This window comes from Aphis gossypii, chromosome 1 (genome assembly GCF_020184175.1).
Source record: "Aphis gossypii isolate Hap1 chromosome 1, ASM2018417v2, whole genome shotgun sequence".
Classification (NCBI taxonomy): domain Eukaryota; kingdom Metazoa; phylum Arthropoda; class Insecta; order Hemiptera; family Aphididae; genus Aphis; species Aphis gossypii.
The window spans coordinates 79,870,156-79,893,745 of NC_065530.1; the positions used below are offsets into that span (position 1 = coordinate 79,870,156).

The following is a 23,590-nucleotide window of genomic DNA, read 5'->3' on the forward strand; positions in this document are numbered from 1 at the left end:
TTATAGATGATTGACCATTAGATGTACAAATGATAGCCAGCGATAAATAGATATTAAAATAGATATATCTACGCTAAATCAAAAATAAGACACAAAATAGATTTTAATTGTCTGTGTTTTGTGGCGTGAACAAAAACTAAAGCGTCGATTATAGCATCAACAGTTAATTTCAGTGAGCTGTTGCACTATTAGTGTAACAAAGTAAAATCCGAAAGTGATTTAAAAATCAATATTTATCGGTAGCTAGCATATATCTTTTTTACTTAATATGTTTTTCTTTTTATTGAAATCGTGTGTGTAAAAAATTGAAATAATCAAAAAACGTCCTCATTAATTAATAATTACAAGACCAAATTTTACAATTATATTGAATTTATATCAAATTTGGATTTATAGAACATTCATACCATAGAATCGGTCTGGTAAAATTGCTCCAAGAAAAAACAGATACTTACACGATCAGTATTTTAAACGAAAATCGTTTGGTATTGTTATACTTAACAGTTTTTTTATTGAGTAAATAAAATTTCAACATCTGAAAGGTCAATACCTAGTCTAAATTTTTTACGTATTTATATAAAGTTTATGTAAATTCATCATGTTGAACATTTGGGGGGCGAAATTAGTAGTATAAAAAAATTGTGTATAATAATATAATAGGTATATTGAAATTAAATAATAATATAAGAATATATTAATATCGAATCATAATATGGAACATATGGTCTTTTAGAATCTAAAAATTCAACATTTAAACGAATGAATTTAAGGATAAAAGCAGAATAAGTCACTCTGTATACATATGGAACACCGTGTGTTATATAATAATACATTCGACGCACGTGCGCCCGTGAGAGTAAACGGTAATAATTATCAGCACAAATGAGCGCGAAGATTGAAGGAGTGGCGCCCGGACACCATAAATAGAGAGTCGGTGTATTCAAATGTGTCGATGATAATTATAATAACAATAATACATCTAGTGTAATATCACACATGGGATGCCCGTGCGTGGCGCGTACATCGTATTATATTTTAGTGTAACAATATTCTAATACCTATCACACTGCATATATTAGGTAACTACAGCGATACCACCCACCGTACTACAAGTACGATTCGACGTACCTACAGAGTGTATCAAGTTGATAATATGAAGTGATTAAATTTGATTCCAGTATAACATTTTGAAATCCTACTAGCATATACCGATACACCCACTAAATAATAACATAGAATATTATCAGCACATTCGAATTTCGTGTAAAACATAAAAATTAAAACTGGAAGTCTGTAAGAACTGGGTTTCATGTCAAATTTATTTTTTCCACAATCAATGGATATAAAAAAATGGGTAAAAATATAAAAATGAGAAAATCTTGAATTAGTTGACAAATTAGTCAGCATAATATACTATAATGCAAATGCTAGTGTATAAAAATGTATTTTTTTAATTGAATTCTAAAAATAATTAGGTTATAACGAAATTCCATTGCACGTAATATAATTCAAATTTGAATTTTTGTGTACAATTCAAATGTGGCCAATATTTTACCATGTAGGTATAATATTAGTCTATCGCGATATAAAATCGTCGTCGAGAGCGCTTCCCATACATTCTCCAAACGTGTCGTCGACGATTCGTCCTTGTGTATCCTGTGAACGCTCGCGATACAGTATTATTACACAATCACATATACATATGTTGTACGCCGACTAAAAGTACCTAAATTACGATAAATCGAAAGATTTATACATAAAATACACGAAATCACATACAGTATATTGTATATAGGTTTTAATGTTTATAGTACAAATGTTGTTGTATATGGCTTCTCGAGCGACAATAATTGCCGTACGATGATCGCCATATTAATGCAATACACTACGTTTGTTGGTACTTACAACATACTATGTAAACGGTATATTGTACAATGTACATAGCAAACTATTCTATGATCATGTATACATAAAATATAATATAGTGTGATTTTGTTGTAACAAAATAATCCATCTTGTTTTATATTTTAAAAATAAAAAAAATGTTCGCGCACTTTTATAAATAAACGATAAATTTATTACGCTTAGTACCTAGTATCTTGCATTACGTATATTTTAATAGGCATAATTTAGGAGCTTGGGGATCATTAGTATCTCTAATTTGACGCTCTCGTAGTTATTATAATTTGTGGACTGAACAAAAAAATAAGTGATTACTTAACAAGTATACTTGCCTAAACATAATATTAGTAATTATGGAAATGTAACAATTGTGATATTTTTTTATTTTTAACAGTAATATGTTATTTATTTATATGTATACATTGTACAGGTGTATAGATTAAATCGCAAAAAAAAATATAAAATAAAATAATAAAATGTTATAAGTACTATTTAATAAAATCATTGACTAAATCAAAGTATACAGTTTATGAAGATCCATCATTGGAATTCGATAGGTGGTGTAATAACTAATTATTACGTTTATTTGTAGGTATGTATTTTATTTGTGAATTAATAATTATAGTTATTACTACTGCGATTATAGTTATCGTTTATGTGAATGATCTACAATTAAAATGAACAAATATCTAATCGATACAACCAGCGATATGAAAAAATAGTATAAACAATTTTATACGCTTTTAATATTACGTGCGTGCATCGAATGGCTTTGAGTTGATAATACTACAAAATCCATAATAATAATGGTAATTTTAATAACCCATTAATATGAATTAATAAAAATAATCAGTTCTTAATTTATTTACATCAATATTCGATGATATAAATTGATTAAAAAAAAACCCCTATGTGGTTATGTGAAATTAATATAATTAAAACCATACACGTTTCAGAAAATGTATGTACATTGTACATCAAAAATATGAATAATCATCACTTTTACTCGATCATGTTCAGAAATAATAATTTAAATTTTCGTTCGATATTCTTACATAAAAGACATCTTTAAATTATGAGAAAGATTAGTACTAAAATAACCAACTGGTACAATTATTATTATTAAAAATAATAATGTGAATACACTCGATTTAGTATTGTATTTTATGTTTTCATAGTATAGTTTTGAAATACTATAAATGTATTAATTTTACTAAAACACGTTTATTATTTCTTTAGAAATAATTTTAAAATTTTTTTAAAATATATGTTATTTATAAATCTAAAAGTATTTTATTTAATTTTACTATTATAGTTGTGGGTAGGTGTAGTTTATTTTAGTTCTACGTTTCTTATATTTTTTTCCGTTAAAATATAATCAATAAAACTGCAAGAAAAAACCCTCCTACCTATAACCACGCAAACTGAATAAAATGACACTTTTGGAGACCAATATTTATTATACAAAGGTAGGTACTCCAATAAATTGAAGAAAAATGTTTTATACACAATCTAAGACGTCAATGAAACTGTTATACAATAGGTACAATAACAACATGAGCGTGATACTAGTTTTGATTAAATTAGATTAAATAAAATAGCAATAACATATTATTATTATTGTTTTTTTAAATACATATGTATTTAATAATATTTATAGTGATAATAATAGATTTGGATATGAACAAAGGATTGTACCAAGACATTTAAATTCGTGAATTCCTGCATTTTTGATAGAGCGCAATACATGAAAATAAAAACATCGTTAATCAGACCAGTTTTAAATATCTTTATTACAAGCAATAAGACAAGTGTTAAAAAGTTTGTATTTCGTAATACAACAACTAAAAAATAACAATGCTATTGATTAGCTAACTTCTTTCCTTCATTTTTTTATATGCCATTTTTTAACCAAGTTTAAATTATGTTCTGGTCGACTTAGTTTATCATTTAAAATTCATTACGCTACATAAATAGTGAATTCTACTAGTTTTTAAAATTATTTTCACGTCAATATTCTGTATGTCTACCTAAATCAATACTAATCGTATTCACTGGTCACTACTGAAGTGGTTTGACATTAAAACTACAAACGTTATACTACGTCTGAAGAGGCTCAATTCAATCTAGATTGTTTTTTAATATATAATATTATTAGGAACGTTATATAACATATTTTATTTCTGTTATTGAATTTAAATTCAGTTTATAGAAAATATAATTTGAATTTTGACCATTTAATTAAAATATAAAAATAATACATTATTGTATTGTACAATGTATAATCGGTAATATAAACAACATGTCATATTAAATCCTACCGATTAAAAAAAAATCGTATTAATTCAAAATAGTCATAAAGAAATATATGAAGTTGTATCTTTGAAACGTCGGTATAATTAAATTAATATTTATTATATTCATATTTTATTCGTCCTCTTGTTCTTTTCACGTATATACCTTATACCGTTACGAGTTGGATTGAATTTACTACGAATTCTTCCACTGAATGATTACTGCAGTAGTCACAGTACGTTTATTTTATTAAGGGTAAGAATAACGCTAGAATAACACCAGCTAAAATAAAAACGGACACTAGTATTTTTGCATAACAGATTTTATACTTTATAAACAACTTAATATTATATCGTGCCGTTATCCAGACGAAAAATAGATGTCAAATGTCATCAGATACCTATATGCACTTAAATGTAATTTGAACAAGTCCTGAACGTGGGAAGGAAAAACATCAATTTATTATTGTCTAACATCGGCGTATAACCAAACGATATAAAATGCGCAACGTAATTTATTTCTACCAATTTCGTTGAACGCAATATTGCGCGTATGTTTCCGAACGAATTCAATATAATAATATTATTATAACAGCTAGAGACAATACATTATTTCAATGTTTCTTGCTGTACATTATTATGACGTTTACATTAAGTAACGCTGTTTACGTCATTACCTGTCTATACACAATACAGGTATATACATACATAACGTGTAATCCTATATCATAACACTATTTTGGTTCGTATAACCATGGTTATATTGTAGTAACCATACGGATTAAGACAACTCTGAGATGCTGATTGTATTATGTGTTCCTATATACATGTCAAGACCGAATATATATAGATATAGTGCATAATATGTATATGCGTATTATAATAATTACAATATCATCCCTACGCCTAACCACAAGATTTTGGTACTCGTCTAATACTGCCCACGTACACCGAAATACGCTTTGTCCTCGCATGCGAATCCTGTACATACCTATTTCATATAATTGAATTCTGTCAGTTTAATAACCATATAGTTGTATTGTATCAACCATTTTATCAAATATGATATTCAATATTTACTCGATGATGTGCTTTGTCTATTTAGATTGAGCTAAAAACAAAAAACTCGATTCTTGGTAAAAAAGCTTCAATAATGTATCGGGAGAGCGTCGATATAACATCGCTTCAGCATTTCATTTTATTGGAAACAAGCTTGAATAACATCTCCCATTTAAATTTCATACTTAACTCTGACTCAACGTTTGTGGAGTTTCAGTAGTTCAACTTTGGGCCCCGGTGTCAGGATCAATACAATTCTCGTTGTAGTGCGAAATTGTAATTTTTTTTTTAATGCATTTAATAACAAAAGTCTTCCCCTTTTAGTATGAAGACTAAAACTTGGTCAAACTTCGTTCAATATGATTTTAAGGTTAGGGTTTTCTCTGCGACTTTACAGCCTACAGGTATTTGATACTGATACGCGTGTAACTATTAACTACCCATAACTACCAAGAAAAGGTATTTCACGATATTGGTCATCCATTGGCAAGTATGTAGATAATAAACTATGTCTAGTAAAATGACGTAAGTATCATAAATAATGTGAGCGTATAGTATTAGATCAATCAAAAGATAGATAATAATGTAATTATGATCAATATAGTTACTTAAAATTATAATATTCGAGTATTTTAATTTTCTTCAGTTATGTGACTTACGCATAAATGCGTATTAAGTATATGTACATATTTTTTTTTAAGAGTATATATTTTTTATTTTTTACATTAATTCTATAACATAAAAGTTTATATCTCAAATATATCAAATATGAACTATATTTTATAAATTTATTTTGTAGAAAAATAAACAGATAATAATTAATTAATATGTACCTGTGCCCTATACCAATATCAGTTTTATTATATTGTTTCAACTTTATTGTATTATTGGGATATAAATTGGGCTCTATATAATACAATAATATGAAATTAATTAATTTGATTTACGACATTTGAATAATATATTACGTTATAAAATAATTTTCGATAGCTTTCGAATACCAATAATTGACGATTTCAATTGATAAATCGACAATGATAAATACATAAGTGATAGGTGTGACAACAATTCGAATCATTTCATATACCGATGCATTGTATTTCGTATAAATAATGTAAATATGTAGGTGGAATAATATTTAGAAAACGTATTCCATTATTTAATTAAATACGATTCAATGATATGATTCTTACTATTTTATAAATAAAAACATAGATACCAAATTTATTAAACTGTATCATTAGATTATTAGAATATTTTTAATTTACAAACTGTTTAATGTTAATATTAATATTAAGTTTAATAATATGTGTTATACTTATTTAACAACTAATTTATCTACGAGCCTAAATAAGCTCATACAGCATTTATCAGTATTTTGAAAACGAAATTATGTTTTTAAAGAATAAATAATAATACAGTCGAGTCCTGTCGAGAGAACCTTGATAACTCGAAAACCTCTATAACTCGAATTTGTTTTCGTTCTAATGGAATTGTTATGCACTCAATGTGATATTTGTAACTCGAAAAATCCATAAGTCGAATTAAATTTTGCCTCCCTTGAAATTCGAATTATCGAGACTCCACTGTAATTTAAATTGGTAAAATAAGCACGCCGCATATAGGAGTTATTTTATGTCGAATTGTTGTACTTAAAATTAACCACTAAATGAAAATATAACAACTTTAAGACACATTTATAAATGAACAATAGTAAGAGTACTTAGTGCTATAAAGATATAATTCTAGATTCCCTCTCATATTTTCAAAATATAACTGAGACATTATCATAAACTATATGTATAATAAGTATAGGTACCTAATGAATAATTTAACAAATCAAAAACCGAGCTACTACTCTTTTATATCTTCACTTTAGTGTTATCGCATAATTTACAAATAAAAATACTTTATAAAATTTAAAATATATACGGTCTACATTTATAATGAGTTAAATGAAATCCGATAAATCAAACACTCTACCAAATTAATTTTACGCATGTGAAAATAGATGCCTACGTAAAAATTTAAAAAAAATTAATTATTATATATATTATATATTTTTTAATACTTAGCTTTTTCAAAAGTAGGATATTTTACGAAGTACTCGTATTTTAATACACAAAAATCTGAATTCATACTAGTAATATATGAATTAAAAGTATTTACCTTTTTGTAGAGAAGAATCGAGTGACACCTCGTAAATGCTGATCTACTACTCCGCTTACCAAAAATTAAAATATTTATAACTCATAAACCACTTTTATAATAAATCGAAATACTCCAAAAAATATTCTGCTTCAAAATATGAAATTAAAAATATGTTTTGTCAATCAAAAAAGTAAAAACTAAAAACAGTGTTGTTTTACTTCAACAGAAAATAATCTATATGTTTGATTTTTTTTTTAAAGAACAAGTGTTGTTTGGTAAAATAATCAACCAGTATAAAGCTATGCAATTTCAAGAACCCCAATGTGTTTTTCAATATACATAGGTATACGTGAATAAAAATTACACCGATGAACAATGAAATGTGTAATTTTTAACGCCATACACATTACAAGTACTTAACCATATAGGAGTTTGTATTCGTTTGTCTCGATTTTCTTACATTGAATTAATATGATAGTAATATGATGTATAATATAAGGGTACAAAGTATCCACGTTATATATATTATACAACAACACTAAAGTAACTTTTAATATTTAGTGCAGCCCATGATTTGAAATCTGTTTTGTGTATCATTATAGTATCCAAGTACACACAAGTATATTTTTTATTTCATATAATTATCAAACGATTGTGCACACTTGCCTCGTATGAATATTGAATAAGGTACTTAAACATATTTTTATGGATATCCCATAACAACCTAAATTATTATTTCATATTTATAATTAATAATTATCATAACCATATTGTGATACTCTGATATATTCATCGTCTATGTATTACATATTTACATTTAAGCATTATCATCGAAAAAAATAGAGAAACGTTATATTAATGATAGTAATTTTCGATACACAAATTTCCAAAAATTTCGCAATGTGCCTACAATAATACATTTATACGTCTACATAATACTGAGTTGTATATAAAATATTGAAATATTGAATATTTTCACGAAAAATGTGTATGGTATGAAGATAATATTATTACGCTTAATGTCTGCTAACGCTCTTTGTTGCGTGTATGCAATAAATAGGTAGGTATATTATAGGTACGCTCGAATTAATGACATAAATGTAAAATGAAATAGGTAAGGCTAATTTCAAACGAAATAATTTGGTAGTAGAAAAACTACGCACTTTATACAAAATTAGTTGAACCAATGAACCACATAATAAAGTAACTGTTAGTAAACAAGTAAAACGAGCTATAAAAACTATATGTATCATCAGCTAAGGAATAATAATAGTATGTGTTTTTAAATATACTATGGCTAATTTATCGGTTTTCATAATTGGAAATCAAAAAATAAAAAATAAAACTAAATTACATGATTAAGTTATATGTTATTTTGAGTAAGAATGCAATAAATATATACATTCTTTGGTATATAAGTCATCACGTTATCACGTCGTATACTATATGATATTATGAGTAATACAAATTTAAAGCACTAAAATAGCAAAATAAAATATAAAAATATAATTATTGATTTTTTTTTGTAAAATGATAAATTGTTTTTTTTTTTTTTTTAACAGCTGAACAAAACCAGTAATAAAAACGCTAATTAATCGAAATCAACTTTTTCTACGCTTTTCTTTAACAATAAATTCGATGTTTTAAATTGGCAATTACATTTTTAACTCAAAGTAACGAGTAAACGTTGTGTAATGTGATGTACGAATAAAAATAAATTATGAAGCTATTAATATTATAAGCATTACTAATAAGATTCAAATAATTGAATTGTAAAATGGTTAATGACTATAATGACAACTTTTATAATAAAACATATTTTTTATGCCATTTTAACCTTTTTTCAAATTATACGATTAAACAATAAATAGTGTTATTTAAAAACACACCATTGGTTATTCAATGGTTTTCTTTTTTTTAATTTTTTTTTAATATTAATTTTACTAAAAGTATTACAATTTGTACTTTTCATGCGTATAGATACACTGAACTATTTATATTTTATGAATCATTAATTTCATATCATGTAGTTAAAATAATAATAATAATAATAATTTGTATTAGCTGTTAATCATTATAATTATGTAACTATACATTTATAATAAAAATAATTTTCATTGATTTTTTAGTTATATATTTTATAATTATAAGTTGTATTCAATTTTGATCTCTATTAGCTATAGTTAGTTACCATTTTATTCTTTAATTTGTTTTATTATTAAAAAAATATAATGCTTACTATCAATGTGATAGACATTTTTTCCAGTCAGTTTAGTGGAGAAATAATTAACAAAATGGAGAATTTAAAATATTTTTAACCCTGTTCACAATTGGCATGCATGTTGAATACAATGGTCAACAAGTACAACACAATACATTATTCGATAGTAATTGTTGTTAAACAAAGTATTTCCCAAGTATCTCCAAGATTCTAAAAACTAGATTATTCTTCTCTATATAAGTACACTACATTTTGAAACAAAAGTTGAGTAGTTACTATACTAATTTAGACTATATCGATTTTGAAATGTATCTATTGTATAGATATATATGTATTACATACACCAAACTTTCACGTAAAATTTAAAATTCAATGACCGACATGCGTTGTATTAAATGTAACTATAAACAACCCATTATACCGCATTAATTTTATAGTCTTTTATTTATTATTATTATAATTGTTGTAATTATTATCGTATTATAATAAATAAAATGTATTGTGCCGTATGAGTATGTAAGTAAGTGGGTGGTTTCTGATTGAATTCATAATTATTATTTTATTTTAGATAATGAATCGGACAGTCATTTATTAGGTACGCGTAGTTATCAGTTTCATAATAAATATTTTAAACGTAAGTATAATCTGTGATCAGAGAGTGTTTTAACTGTGACGAAACATAATATAATATTTTAAAATATATATATTGTATATTATGTGTAATTTAATTTTCTAATTACTGGGCGCGTGTGTGTCTGTGCGGCGGCGGCAGCAGTGGCGGCAACGCGTACAATGGCGAAAAATGTGCTATACACAATACCGGGGTTCATTAAGTAAAAAAAAACCCGTGACATGTCGGTTTATAAAAGAACTGTATATTATTATTTAGAACGAATAACTAACATAAAAACTGTTTACAAGTGTTTGTAACTCCATATTTCCATTGTTACACTTCAAAAATCTCAACCATATAATTGGACACATGAACATAATATAATATTGTAATATTAAAAATTCAGGTTAGGGAATCTACTACTCTTTATAGAAAATCGGTATCAGGCACGTTTAATTTTGTATAAACACGAAAACGACGTGTCTGTGCAATTGACGCCCATGTAGTAAAGAACCCATCGAAAAACTGTTGCCTTTTAGTTTGTTCGTTTGGTTAGTACATGTTGTTTAATAATGTGACAACAACAAAATATAACACAATATTATAATACAACCACTATTAAAAATATGTTGCACAACAAAACTTGAGTTATTGTCATGACTCATAATAATAATAATAATAATATAGCGTTTATCTTTATTCTACCTGTTTATTATAATTTTGGCGAATAGCCCGGAGACAGACGTATACCCGCGGTATAACTATACATCATAATATACTCAACGATGTACATTATACTAGGTAATTTATCATAACTTACACGGTTTACACGTGTTTAATAATTAATAATACTAAATCGATACAAAAAGGATGGACCCTCATTGCCGAGCCGCGTTGTTCTACATTACAATTACTGATTACTGAAATAACCGTTGTATTATTATTGTTATTATGTTATTATTATTATTGTTATCATAGTAACGTGAATTTGGGGAGTGCTGTGGCAAAAGGAAATCGGTATACCGCGCCGACGACGCGGAGTAAATTATAAAAGGACCATACTATGAAATTCAGGAAATTCGGGAGATATCGTTTTGAATCAATATAATTTATTATATTATAATAGAATACTATAACATACCTGTATAAACTGCTTCCCAGTTATGTAATAGAGGTGGCTTTCGGAGAAAATGACTCGCTTTATTGGCATTTCGGATTTTTTATCCACTGAAAAAGTATTATATAATATTATATACGATATACCACACGGAGTACGAAATACATGAGATTGATTGTTATGTAATATTATATTTATTATTATGAAGCACTAACATACTTTTTACTATCAAAATATAAAAACGACTACTCTCGCTTTGAAACCACATTGGATACGTATACCAGGAAATCTGGGAATGACATACAACACTAGATAAAGGACAATTACGTCGATAAATAAAGTATACTGTATAAAGTGCTCTAAAAGTTATTAATATCATAATTATAAGTATTACTGGTACCAAAGTAGGTTATTCGCAGTTGAATATTAAAAATGTTTTGCCTCGAAGAATCTTAAATAGGATTTAAATAGAGGCATTGTAAAAAAATTAACTATAGGTATACGATTTCAATAAATAACAGTGTTCAAAACTTGTAAGTAGAAGGTAGATAGTGTGCTGAAAATGTAAGTGATCTTAACGCTCGCCCTTCACATTAATTTCCGTTTACATAGTATCATCTATTACTCTACATACTTTGATGATCGTGACTCTCATTTCTGATAGATGACTAAACCTACGAAACTGAGACCCGATATTTTTATATACTCAAAATATAAAATTAAGGTTTTGATTGATATAGGTTACCTATTGACAATAACTTGCATTTTATGATTTAGAAAAAATTAAAATATGAAGTAAATCATAATATAATAATTATTCCCTAAAATCATCTTAAATTTATACTTAATTTTACAAATTATTCAAATTTATTTTATATCATTAAACAAAAGAATAACTGAAATATTGAAATATTAATTTAATATTATACTACAATATACCTATTGTAGACTAAAAAAGACTATATACGTTGTTCAGTGTAAAAAATAATTTAAGTATAATTTACTTCATAGACAGTTATAAATAGCTGCTAATCTATAGATACAAATCCATATATTTTTAAATATTTATATCGCAAGTAATCGTTATGCAATTATTACTATACGGCTATTCCTAATTTACTAGAATTTTAATTTAATTTAAATAAAATAGTCTACAAGATATTAACTACTGTCAGCCATTTATTTTGTTCTCGTTGGGGAACGGTGAACCTCCTTACAGCGGACTATAATTTACAGCTCACTTAAGTAATTACTAAACATAATATTATAATATAGTTTACTGTAAAGATACTCTCTCATCTCATGACATATTGAATGAATTTATTAACAACATATACTTATACATATTATACTATAAAATGTTGTACTTTAACATTTCAAAAAATCATTTAAAATTAAAATATATAAGAACTATTTTTTTAAAACCACATAAAAAATGTTGAACCCCCCGAAAAAGTTGAACACACGCCATTCTCTAATAATATGAATTTTTTTTTTAATGATATGTATATATCGTGAACAATGAGGTTATAATGACTTAAACTGTAATTTAAAAAAAAAAAAACGGTGCAACTTACGACGTAAGTAGGTATAAAAAAAAAAAAGTAAACAAGTTATAATAAGGTTCCTGTACTACTGAGCTGCAGATTGATTAGGAGATTGATTACTTGGGAAGTGTAAGTTATATTATCTGTTTGATTTTTTTCGTCTATCGATTTCTCATAATTTATTATAAGAAAATATTAGTATTTTCGATATTTTTTCACGTATGATTTTTAAGTTAAATATTGATTGATATCAATAATATACATATTTATTATACCATCATCATAGGACGATCAAGGTTAATATATTGTTAAATACTTGTAGTAACAATTTATTAAACTCGCTTTGCGAGACCAGATTATTTTTATACCTCAACTAATTGTATTGGTTGAGTTAATAATTAAAAATTATGCAAATAATAAATGTTTAATAACTTAAATACTTTTATATGCGATGGATCGAGGAAATAGTATGATAGTAATGATGTAAAAATCGGGAAAATTAAGTAAAAATTTTATTAAGAATACATATTTACTTCATTAAATAATGTCCAACAGCTGGATTTTTTCTTGTGGTTAGTATTTGTGTAAATCGGGATTAACCCGTTTAAGTCCAATAGGAGAAACTAGTACAGTACATTAACCGCGCGAGTCAAATAGGTGGTGACTAGTGACTACTGTATTTTGATAATAATTAACAAGCACCACTCTGCAGGTAAATGTGAGAATCCAATTTTTGTTTATTCTTGTTCTAACGTGGTCTACAATCGGTGCCGAGCACGACTGCGGCGATGAGTCGACATAATTATTATTATTATGCGAATAGTTTTAATTGTTTTCACAGAAATCGAATAAAAGACTAAACAACAACCGATATAGACGATACCTATTAAACGTACTGCGACCAATGACCATATTATTATTATCGTTATAACATTATAGGTATATACGACAGAACCGCGGTATAACTGCGACCTAGGTATACCGGGGGCCCGACGACGGCGGGGAGGTACGCGGGCGTGATACGATCGCCGCCGCACTCCCGAGTCGCCCGGCGAATTGCACACGCACATACAAGCTCGCGTTTCTCTCGTCGCGGCGCATGCGGCGGCGGCGCCGTCGACGGCGGCGGCAGACGAGCGCGCGACCCTTGGCTGCGTGTGCTCCTCGGCGGTCAGTCGCCGCTAACGCACGCCGGACGTGCCCGTTGAACGCCCGGTGGTCCCCCCACCGCAATAATCACGTTCGCGAAATCCCGCGACGAGTGCGCGAGAATATCCGTCTTCGCCGTATTGTTGCGATAACATTTCCAAGACATAATAAAAATAATAATAATAATAAAAATCGTAAAATCGTTTCGTTACCCGTTGCATAATAGTAGCCGGGGCGTAACGAATAATATAATATAGCGATATAACAATAATCGTATTAAAATAAAATCGTAATTATAAAGGGACGACCGTCGTCGTCGTCGCGGAATACGAAATATAAAATATTGTGCGCGATCGTCGGGATAAAATATAAATTATAATAATATCGTTTGGGCATAATAATAATTTATTAAATCGTCGTCGTCGTCTTCCTCGCCGTCCGTGTAATATACCTGGTTTGATATAACATCATTTAATACTGCTTTTACGACTTACGTGCGCGTTCGTATTGTTGTGCAACGATAGTGTGACGTTTTTTCGGTATCGAAATTACCGACGGTTCCACTTTTTTCAGCCCCGTCGGCCAAATTTCATCTCCCGGCACGGAGAAAAACAAGCCGACGTATCGGTTATCTTCTTTTGTTTTGGTTTCGCGTGCAAACGGCCGATCCGCGTCCATAGAATCACAATCAAAACAATATCACTGCGTGTGCGATGCGGTTTCAAATATTGTGTTCATCGTCGTCGTTACCGCCGGTGCCACCGTGACCTAGTGATCTCGCGGAGAAGCGTTCGATCTTAAATACGTACCATATATAATATTATACGGTACATTTACACAGGTATTTATACATTACTACTACTACTACTATTACTACTATAATTTGCGGATACCTGAATACGCGTGTAAACACCAGTTATTTACCTATAATATGTCGGCAACAGCAGCTGACGCTAATATTATGTGATAGTATATCGTAATTGTTGCGCAGAACGATAACGCTCATTATTATTTGTATATGCCGCCCGGCCGCCGTGTGTGTTGTATTATATTTTATGCTAATCGTGGTGTACGACATAGGAAATATTGTCGTTTTCATAATTTTGTTATGAACACAATATGATATGCTACCCAATATTATTGTGTAATTGCGATGCACTCATTATCGAATAGATTTATATCGGAAATTTTTTTTTAACCACATTACGAGAAAACGCTTGTTAAATATAGGATTTTTTTATTTTTCTCAAAACGCTGTAAGTATCTACGTTTATTTATTATCATTATTTTTTACACGTCAAGTTGTTTTCTCTCATGGATCGTTTTATATTTTGATCGGGATTTGGAAAACAACATTTGTTGAACTGCGCGATTGTCGCACGCGGTATTTTTTTTTATATCTAAATAATTTACTATCAACCATAATATTATTATTATGTTTTTGAAAATGACGTTTGCAATATTTTATTTACGTACGGAAAGTGGTATTCGAGTAACCTTTTAATTTCGTGTTCGACATTAACTTATGTAGTTTACCGTGGTCGTAAAGTGCGTACCTATAGTATTTTAACGTCGTCGACTATTGGTCGTAAAACATAGTAATTCGTGTTATTTTAATTGCTGTGACGAAGGGTTATAAAGTTTGTTTTCGTTACGACCATTACTGAAGTGAATTTATACGAAAAAAAAAAACAGGAAAATAAATGTACTTAGAAACACGCCTACACAAACATTACACATGATAATAATAATAATAATATAATATTCACGTAATCAAGCATGTATACAATTTATTTACTACATGAAACTAAATTTATTGTCACTTATACGCCTATAATAAAGATGTTACGGGAAATACGTCAGGTTATATGAAATAGAAAAAAAAATCGAAGATGAAAATGCCAATTTAATTCAGTAAAAGTGTCAACGAATATGTTTCACGAAGAGTTATGAAAAAGTTTTGTTTTGGGTGTCCTTGAGTGAATGGCTTTTTTGATTTGAAAGGTTAAACTGAAAAGTTAAAATAAATCTAAAATGTATTATTATGATTGTGTTGATATTTTTATTCGTACGTCCATGACACAAACTTTCAGTATTATATTTTTATTAGGCGTTTCTACTTTTAGATGTGTAAGTAAAAAAAAAATGTGCTTATATAATATTATAGACAGTATTATGAATGAATAAGAAAATATTATCATTTAGTATAGGTAGTATCATACCCGTCTATCGTACAGCATAATAGTATTTAACGTGAGAATCGTTTAATATTTAATATATAATAATATGTATCTATAATCGATCAAATTGATTTTCGAAACATAAATTCAAAAAAACGATAGTAAATTATTTTACATCACAAATTCATAAAGTATATAATAACATTCTTGACCTGATTACTGTCATTCAAGTTAGTCGATGTATACGAGGTTTTTTTTATCACTATTTTAAATTATTATCGTTATGGTCTGTAACACTAAAAACATTGAAATAATAATATATTCTCAAAGCTTAACGGTGGTTTTTGAGATATATATCCGAAATCCATTGAAACATACAGTCAATTGACTTCTGGAACACTAACTTATAACCGACCTGATTTCACGAGAACATATTATAAAATGAAATGCTGTAAAAATACAGAGATAAAATCGTATGAGAAAAATTCAATACTTCAATAATGTAATATATAAACATGTTAAGTCATTGTATTCGATTGAAAAATACTTGAAAATAGATTATGCTTTTAAAAACAAAAAATATTATGTATTACTGCTTATTATTATTATTACTATGCTCAATAACAAATATATCACGCTATAGGTACGGCTTATAACTACTATTGTTATCGTCAGTTGTCGAATTTTTCCTCGTCGACGACCAGTAAAAAATAATGTTATCATTGATTTATTTTAATAAAAATAAAATAAATACATATAATGTAGGTATCATTAATATTGATTTATTTATATTTAGTGCGTGTTGTATAATATTATGTAATATTAGTATTATTCACATATTTCCAAGTATTGTATATTTAAAAATGTCTGATTTATTTTTGTAACACAATAAGTATAACTGATAAATTTTGTTTGTTAAATCCCAGTGATGAAAACAATACGATTTTTAGTTTTGAGTATAATTAAAATATCAATTTAGTTTTTGAAAATATTTCATCTAATAATAATATTGGTTTCGTGTGGGTTGCCCTCTTAAAAATTTAATTTTGGGCGTCGTTATAATGTTCTATAACTCTTTCGCATAAATAATGAGTCGATCGACTAACATTTATAGTAGGTATAGGATGTATGTACCTTTAATGTTTTACTTTGATCTTGTATCAAAGTTGCAGGATTTTCATTAATTTTTAAGTAATCAGTTTTTCTGTATTTAATTATAATTCAAAAGGTAATTATTTTCTTTTATTAAATATCTTTAAATGATTATTTTAAGGGGATTGCAGTTTAATTTTTTGTTTTTTTTTTGAATACATATAGTGTATATTTCACTATTTTTGTGCGAAATAGAACTTTACTATTGCATCGCTTGATATATTAAATTTTGTAAATAAATTATGTTTTGTTGTTTTAATGAAAACAATTCTGCTCCAAATCATTTACTGTAAACGATATTCGGCATTGTTTCTCGGAATTTAACTCTAACCTATCCGCTTCAGGGATAACCGAATTGTAGCTTGTACACTTAAATTACTCGTATGTCTAATCTGTTTACGCATAATTCATCGACAGTCTCGTGTCGTATACGGTTCTTCAAAAACGCAGATTATAAAGATAATACGAAACTATTTAGTGATTGTAACAAAGGAAAATTATTATTAATTTTCTCGAAAATTAAACTCGTGCACTAATAAAAATTATACTGTCATACTTTATTTTATTTAAAATTTACTTACGCACATAAATTTAGAATTAAAAAATTATATTATATTAATGTTAATATTACTTTATACATTATTTTGTAATATTATGTTTTTATTAAGTTGATAAGTAATAATGCATGGTGCAGAATCAAAGACAAGGTCTCCGAGTATTTAAAAACTATAATATAGTTTTGCATATTTTATCGCCAACACGAGATTGTAATAAAAGTTTTCTGGGTTGTGCATTTTTTACACACATGAAATACACATACTTTTATACTTTTATACTTATAATTTTCTTATACTGTGTATAATAATAATTACGAATTTATACTTAATATTATTTATAATGTATTATATGTACATATACTACTATATTAGTGGAAATCTAAAATTCTGTTGTCTACTTTTAATACAATTTTTATTTTGGTCTGTGAACGGAGCACATAACAATCCGAAATTGTTTCAAAAGTGGAATAAAAATTTTGGTCTCCAAAATCTAATTCAATCTCAGCAACGTTTTCGCGTGTGGTTTATTGCGCTTTGCATTCGATGCCGATAAAATATTATACAGCCGATGTTGTATAATGTAGTCAGTAAAACGTAAAAGTTGTATTTCGTTTTGTTTTTTTTTTATATTTTGTTTGGCCGTGTTATTAGCCATAGTGTGAGATAGACGAGTCGAAATAAAATATATTATCGCGGTTTGAATAGTAAACTTTCGTCGGAAGACGATTTATGAATATTTTCCCCGTACGTTTTTATGATATATACGTATATACGACACTATGATATTTTATCGTTGACGTTATATTTTTTTTATTATTGTTCGTTATATTTTTTCTTACCACAGAATCCGGATATTATTATTATTATTATTATTATTATGCGAAGAGGATCGCGAGTTACTCGCAAAATATTTGAAATTGATTTGTTCGTTTCCGTTTTGGTATGCTATATATATATTATACATATATCACGTTCTTCTGTTTTATCACTTTTATCACGAGCGCTGGCCACTTGTACGACGATGACGTCACGCAATCGCTGCATCCTAATGCTCAAAATACACAGGTGTGCACACTACAAAAACCAAATCAAACAATTTTATGTATTATATAATATCAGAAACCTATTCAAGTTGCGTTGGAGGGTCGTTCGATTGCGTGTTCTATTTTATCCGTTCATTTGATAAATTGAAACTACATACATATTATAATATATTATAAGCACACCATATTACACGATGAATGTGGAATCGATTCAATAGTCACGTTGTCTTTGATAAAGGCGGGCTAGTCAATGAAAAAAAATATTTTGAGAAAGTTATTGAGTTATAAGTTAATATAGTTAAGTAACACATATTTGACTTAAAATGTTTAAAGTAAACATAGAGAAAAATATGTAAGATAGTAGATATTATTTAAATAAAGTTATTTTTTTATTCTTATTTCCATTTTGGTTACACGTAGGTATTTATAATTATTTCTGTACAAATTTCAATTTTTTTTTTTTTTTTTTTTTTAATATAATATAGGTACTATACTATTCCTTGTTGTTGCACTTGTAGAGGTTAAGGTAGATATTTATAAAGGTTAGTCGAACATTTATTGTGTCAACTGATTTACTTAATCAAGAAGTATTTATTCGTTTATTTTTATTCAAAATAATCGTATAAAACGCAGTGAAACAAAAAAAAAAAACAAATAAACAAATAAATAATAATTAGTTTTAACTATAATTTATAGGTAAAGATATGTGTAAGACTTTATAAATTGAACTTACAGCATATTATTTTTTAAATTAACCAGGAAAAGATAATTTATTCAAATGGATACATTAACTACTAAATTAAGTTTAAGTTTATTAGAAAATTAACAAAATTGTCAAGTTTAAAAGTTTGAAAATAAATTCAATTACTTAGTTTAGTTGTTTCAGATCTTAAGCTTTTGGCTTGCGCGTGGTCAGTGAAATATCACATAGCTATATCGTATGGTTTTATTGGCTTAATACTATAGTGATTATATGCTATGGCGATGTGAAAAAAGATTATAATGATCAAAATGATGATATTTTTTAGTCACTCGCCAGAATGCATTTAAAATTATACATCATCGTTAGCCGCTATGCATTTAAATTATATCCATACGATATAGATCATTGTGAGTTTTTCACATATCCATTACAACGGGCGTTTTACTTGATTGTGTGAGATGAGAAGGGTAGATAATAATTTATATATATATAGTTATTATTTGACTGATATATTATACTCCTTACTTTCAAAGTTTCATAATTTATATGTACTCGTATGTATATAACATGTATAATATATACTCACACAGATAACAAGAAAATATTCGATCAACTTTTTATAGATAAACAATTAATAACAATACACAGACTAGACAAACACTGACTTACTGACCAGTGGTTTTTATTTTTATTTTTTTTGCTCTATCTTTATTTCATGATTGGTATATATTTGGTATTATAGAAATGAAATAATCGCAGATTTTAATATTTTTACGTATAGTGTCGATATTATTAATTTTAACATTATTATAGCCTGGTGAGTTATATAACATAATACAGAAAAAAATAATTTAGATTAAAGTTAAACTATCATTTTGATCAATAATTGAAAATATTGTCTATTTAATTTTTATTCAAATCCAAGTATCCAATTCAGTTTTATTGGTTATGGATTTTGAACAATTATAATTTTATAATATTCATGTTTGTTGACTGTGAAAAAAACTCATGCATAATAATTTAATTATAATTAAAAAATTCGTTAACTTTTAAATAAAGATGATAACCATTGGGTTGAAATTAAATACTGATTAACTATTACGTTTTGAATTACGATATGGGTCATATGGCTGTCTGTTGGGGGTATCATAGGTGATGAATACGTATTTATGAAACGAAATAACATTATTTTGAGACCGCGATAACTTTAGATAACCGTGATGGCTAAAGCGGATTAAACATATTTTAATAAACTGCTATAATATAATATTATATAATTATATTATATCATCATAATATTATGTAAAATGATATGACTTCGTTGATGTAGTGTCACATAATTTTTTTTTGTATGGCCGATCGTGATTTTCTTTATTATTATTGCAGTATCTGAATGTATGTTAATTGACAATCTTCTTCAGTAATGTTCAATTCACCTACCTGGTTTGATATTTACTAACGCCACAATGTTTGGAAAAGATCAGATCTATATTTATATGACACAATATTTCAAATCGAAACTATACATTGGTATTATCGATTCGTGTATGAGATATTAAGACGTAGTAAAGTATATCAAAGCTGTTGTGATATAATCCAATAATACAGGATCTATTGTTTCAATAACGTAAAAATTGCATTCATTCATCTGCAACTGTATAGTTTAAGTATATATATCACCGAACTACACAGGATGATTCATCTGTAATTTTCAACCTAATTTTTCTCTTTGATAAAATTATTCATTTAAATTCTGAATTTTAAAAGTTTTATTATACTTAAGACCATAGTTTAAAATACTTATATTTTATAAAATTTAAAGGGTCCAATTGATTTTTTTTTCTTCAAAATATGTAAATCAACTTTTTTTTTACAAATCATTAAGCAGTTGATTTTTTTGTAAACGTTGACGTATTTATATTAAACAACCAAAATGTTTCTGAGTTATTAAAATATATACTATTAGTTATTTAAAAATATAAAATATATGTTATGTTTAAACTAGTAATAATTTTATAGCCGGATATTTTTTTTTTTAAATAGAAATTACGACTTTCTAAACCTATTATCTTTAACACAAAGTTTAATTTCTCAAAAACTATTCATTTTAATGGAAATTCTAATCCATAAACACTTTCAAAAAAATTATTGGCAAATACTTTTAAGTAAAAAAAAATATTATCACCTTAATACACTTTATATAATGTATTTAAGTGTTTCAAATAAAATATAGTCTTTAAGTGTAGTTAAACATTTGAAAAACCATAATTTGAATATATTTATATGTATTAATAAGAAAATACTAAAATTATGAAATATGATTATCTGATTATTTTAATTATAATATTGAATACTTGATACTATTAAATGATAATTAAAAAGTTTTTCAGATTTGATTTTATACTTTTACACCGTGGTTTATATTTTTACCTTGTAGGTATGATTATAATATCTAAATATATTAATTTCGTTTTATATAATTTTCATTATATGCTTATATCAAATAAAAATAGATAGAACAATAATATTAAATATAAAAATGTATAGGACAATACTATTTGCCTGCACTTCAGATTCGTAATAAGATTTAAAAATTATTCATGGAATACGTGTTTGCGTGTGTTTTTATGTGTAAAATCACTGTATTGACATACAAATAAACGAAATTTTCTAAAAAAAAAAAAACTTGTACATATATATTCATTTTAGGACATTTATATGAATAATAAATCCGAGAAAGCTGTATAAAAGCACCGGGATGAAAAATAATATGGAAATATTTTTTTCCCTCATGCGTGCGTAAGGTGGTAATTGAAATATATTACTTACGTACCCGATATTTGGCGGTTATAATGTAATTACATTAATAAACTAAATTTGTTATCTAAGCCCATGCCAAGTACGCATGCCGCCTTGCCAACATTCAACTTCTATTAATGTCACTTGGCTGTTTTAATATGGCGTTTATACGATCGTGCATGTACGTTACATATCGCATACACGCGTATAATATAATGTATACTCGCGTACAATAATAATATATTGAACAACTTTACGCGTACAAATTATTCGTCTACTGCTACTGCGTCATGTGTCGTTTTTAAATTATTTCTGAAATCGCATTAAAAGGAAGAAAAAAAAGTTATTCTATTTACTCGTCAACCTAGCCTTAAGCGTTACATTGATAAATCTTTACAACAATAACCATTTATGTATTATACGCAACGAAATGCTTGAATATATATTATAATAAAATGAACTCGTGGATTAAATAATGCACATCTCATGTGATATGTGTAAGATGGTTGTTTTAAAGGTAAATGCTTATTTTCTTAAAAAAAAAAATATAAATATTTTTGACAGTATTTTTTTTTTCATAATTCATGTTCTTAAGTTTTTTATTTTTTAAATAATGGCATATAATTTTAATTCTATATTCAAAGACAGAATATTTGTATTAGAATTCTAATAAATAAAATTTGCATTTCGAACAAGTAGTAAATTATTATAGTCTTAAGTACTTATTGAACGTCTTGATGAGTGAAGTAACCTTTTACTGGGTACCCACATCATTCCATTTATCCTAATAACCAACTAACTTCTGGTTCGAAATTTTATTTTTATAAATATTAGATAAATGTTTTCAAAAAAGTAAAGATCACTCAAAAAATAAAAAGTATAAAAAAAAAATGTAATGGCTTTAAATTATGTAAAAAAAAAATAATAGTAATAAAATACATTACTCAACATTTTTTAATACGTCTTGTTAATTATTTGTTTTTAATCATTTCTCTTGTACATAACAATTATACATATATATATAATTAAATTGAGTAATTGAAACTAGACCATGAAAATTAAAAAAGTTTTTTAGACATTTTGTCAATTATTTTTTTATTTCG

General features: G+C 27.0%; 1 protein-coding gene across 3 annotated transcripts in view; it reads left to right on the top strand.

The window, feature by feature from the left end:
• LOC114121572 (probable G-protein coupled receptor No9) overlaps positions 1-23,590 on the top strand; it is a 143,713-nt gene that overhangs the window by 21,190 nt on the left and 98,933 nt on the right. For 2 of the 3 annotated variants that reach the window (XM_050200993.1, XM_050200998.1), the window contains exon 1: positions 14,030-14,894. The exons of the other annotated variant lie outside the window; for it this stretch is intronic. The gene's annotated coding sequence lies outside the window, so the exon portion shown is untranslated. Of the gene's footprint in view, positions 1-14,029; positions 14,895-23,590 lie in introns of those variants that run through there. 3 annotated transcript variants of the gene reach the window in all.